Source organism: Grammomys surdaster, unplaced genomic scaffold (assembly GCF_004785775.1).
Source record: "Grammomys surdaster isolate TR1022 unplaced genomic scaffold, NIH_TR_1.0 64, whole genome shotgun sequence".
Lineage (NCBI taxonomy): Eukaryota > Metazoa > Chordata > Mammalia > Rodentia > Muridae > Grammomys > Grammomys surdaster.
In genome coordinates, this window is record NW_021604566.1 from 15,855,391 (window position 1) to 15,858,850 (window position 3,460).

The 3,460-nt window shown below is 44.7% G+C and overlaps 1 protein-coding gene and 1 non-coding gene across 2 annotated transcripts in view; both read left to right on the forward strand.

The window, feature by feature from the left end:
- Positions 1 to 973: 973 nt before the first annotated feature.
- LOC114623894 lies at positions 974 to 1,077 on the forward strand. The gene has a single exon (XR_003711843.1). It is a non-coding gene; the product is annotated as a U6 spliceosomal RNA (small nuclear RNA).
- Positions 1,078 to 1,673: 596 nt separating this feature from the next.
- Ppp1r42 (protein phosphatase 1 regulatory subunit 42) overlaps positions 1,674 to 3,460 on the forward strand; it is a 47,557-nt gene continuing 45,770 nt past the window's right edge. The window contains exon 1 of the mRNA XM_028768997.1: positions 1,674 to 1,739. The gene's annotated coding sequence lies outside the window, so the exon portion shown is untranslated. The remainder of the gene's footprint in view (positions 1,740 to 3,460) is intronic.

A 3,460-nucleotide genomic window follows, 5' to 3' on the forward strand; every position in this document is an offset into this window, starting at 1 on the left:
CCCCAAATATTCAAATATTGTGTGAGCCTGTGGGGTTGAGCCTAGTCTGAGCTGCATGGTGAGAAACTATCCCAAATATAATAAATAAATAAATGTGTACATAGCTTTACCACAAATGAGAGCACAGTCCGTTTCATGATATATGAAAGTGTGTAACGCCAAGACTTCCAGAGCAAGTGAGTCTCAATGACTTACTAAACTCGAGGCCTTACTGCAAGGCCTCTAGCAGTGTTAGCCGCAGACCATGCTCTACAGAGAAAGAAGTCAGCCCTTGTTAAAGCTGTTGTCCCCAACGGAATCCCATAAAACTCATAAGACAGGTATGTGAGTAGTTTTAATGCATTGTTTTAATTATTCTCTCACTTCCTGTCCTCCTTCAGCTTTTTCTCCTGGGAGACAACCCTTCTACGTGAGTTAGTGTGGCTGAATTTCCAGGCCTGGAATACCCAGTCATTATTTTTCTCTTGTTGCTGATGAATCTCCACCTGGCTTCTCTTACCATTTCTCCTTCCTTCTTCCCACACCACAACTGGTTTCAACAATCAGCTGTAGGTTTGTTTTGTTTTTTAATGGTTTTTCAAGTGTTTCTCTGTGTAACAGCCCTGGCTGTCCTGGAACTCACTTTGTAGACCAGGCTGGCCTCAAATTCACAAAGATCCACCTGTCTCTGCCTCCATAGTGCTGAGATTAAAGGTGTTGTCCTTCTTCTTGTCTTTCATTCATGTTATTCATTTTACAAACATTTGTTAATGGGTACTGGTATACACGGCACTTACAATGGTGACATAAAAGAATGCTGTCCTCAGTTTCTTTTCTTTCTGACTTTCTTCCTTTCTTCCTTTTTCTTTCTTTCTTTTTGTAACAAAGGCAGATCCTTGTTATGCTAAAGAGCTTCATACTAACAAAATACACCATTAAGCTTTCTGAAAATTTGCACTGATCTGAGATAAAGGGGGAATAAAATGTAAGAGGGATGGTCACTTCGGCAGCACATGTACTAAAATTGGACCGATAAAGAGATTTGCACAGCCCCTGTGCAAGGATGACACACAAATCTGTGAAATGTTCCATATTTCTGTGACCAGGAGCAAGGGTAGTGACTGGGATGCAAAGTGAATAAATGAGATTGGGGGGGGGGGAGGGAGAGAGAGAGAGAGGATGGTGGTGGCTTGTGCCTTTAATCCCAGCAGAGGTAGGTGGATGGATCCTAGAGTTAAACAAAAGAGGAAAGAAAACATGCTATTGCTATCCCAAAAGCTGAAGAATGTAACAGAGCATACTCGAACCCGAAAATCCTGACCTGAAGACCGGAAGCAGCAAGCTGTGAGGAGTGTCCAGATAAATGGTCTTGAGTACCAACCCAAGTTTGGGTTTTATCCTAGTAGAGTTCTGTCTGTACCTTCAGGCAATTCGTTTTGGGTCTATAAGGGGGCAGGTGTGGTTGCTGGACACTAAAATAATCAAAAGTCGTGGAGAGGGAAACGATATCCTGCAAATCTTGTTCTGTCCAAACTAATTGGTCTTTTCTCGGACCACAAGTGCACAACACCAACTCTTCTGGTACCCCCTGTCACAAAGAGCCAGACTCAGGGCGGGCCTGGGCTTTCCGGACGTCACGAGACTTCCTCTGCCGGGCGGTTCGAGCATTTGGTCGCCTGGCAACTGCCGCTGGCTTTGTAGGAGCCTGGCACAAGGACTGACACTGACCAGACCAGTTACAGACCCGACTGGACAGAGTGGTGAGACGCCCCCGAAAACCCTAGCCAGGAACGTTCGTGCACGCAGACGTCTTAATACCGGTTAAAATGCAAGTCCCTGGGCCCTGCCCCTAAACAGCTAGAATCGCAGGCGCAGTTTGGAAGACTAGTTTGGACTAGCAGGCAAGCTCTCTAGAAGCCCGAGAGTGGAGGGAGCAAGCAAGCAGAGCCCAGGCTTTAAAAAGGTTTAGAGGGCTGAAGCTCCATTTGGAGAATCTGGAAGCCACTGAGCTCAGCTGCTCCCTAAGAGGGAATGTAGGTAGAAACCGAACTCTGAAACTGTCCATCCTACCCAGCCTGCAAGGAGCCTGGGGGTGAAAATCAGCAGAGGATCCATCAAGATGGATTCCCAGAGCACCCGGAAGCCCCCCCGCCCCCCCAGCCCCCGCTTCTGGGATGAGTCCCAGTAATTGTATCGAATAGGAGATATTATGGGAAACGACTTCTTTTTCAGAGAAAATAAAGGACATTCCCATAAGTATTGACCTTATTACTTTCATTATAATGTTCGAAAAAGTACACAAATTCAACTATCTCTCTGTCTCTCTCTCTCTCTCTGTCTCTCTTCTCTCTCTCTCTCTCTGTCTCTCTCTTTCTGGTTTTTTGAGACAGGGTTTCTCTGTGTACCCCTGGCTGTCCTGGAACTCACTCTGTAGACCAGGCTGGCCTCGAACTCAGAAATCCGCCTGCCTCTGCCTCCCAAGTGCTGATTAAAGGGTGGTGTTTTGACAAAACAATTTTCATGAACTGCTCCCAAGCAGTTTATTATTTAATAGTTTATGTTGTGGGTTATTGTGAGCCTCTCCCGTCCCACATTCAAGTCCCTGGACATGTTTCCTATAGCTTATTGATTACATTCATTGGCCTTGATTTAAAAATATTTTAAACTTGTTTCTTCTTTTCCTAACAATCTCTTGTAGTCCACAGTACCCTAACACTCATTGTCACCAAAGCTGCCCTTGAACGTCCTTCTTCTACCTCCTAAATTCTGGGATTATACGAGTGCCACCAGCTCAGCTGCCTCCTTTCTTTTCAAATCTGATTAATTTCCAGAGGCACCAGCTTTTAAATACAGAATTCGTCTGTGGTGAAAGAACTCAGAATATTCCACTCACAAATGTGCTGCTCTGGTACATTGACTATTTTAAGTTAAAGACACTTGAAATCACAGCAGGTGCAAGATCAACTGCAGACCGACCCCGCCCACCCATCTACTTGCCTGTCTGCCTGCTTCCCTTTGAAAAGCCCTTTCCAAGGAAAAAGGAAAACAAAGTTTTCACAATTAAAAACAAGTGAAACAAGAAAATAACAAAGACAAGCCAGAGGCTGGGAAAAGATAGCACACACAATCAGTGACAGAATTTATTGTCTAATAGGAATGTGCATACATTCTAAAACTTACCTATCAAACACGATAGGAATAATGAATACGATACAGAGACAGCAATTAGCACATAAAAGGAATTCTGAAAGGCTGACAAGGAAATACTTCACTCTCTGTAGTGTGTTAAGAGTGATACATTAAAACCCAACTTAAAAATATTGGGCTCGCCGGGCGGTGGTGGCGCACGCTTTTAATCCCAGCACTTGGGAGGCAGAGGCAGGCGGATTTCTGAGTTCGAGGCCAGCCTGGTCTACAGAGTGAGTTCCAGGACAGCCAGGGCTATACAGAGAAACCCTGTCTCGAAAAACAAAAAAAAAAA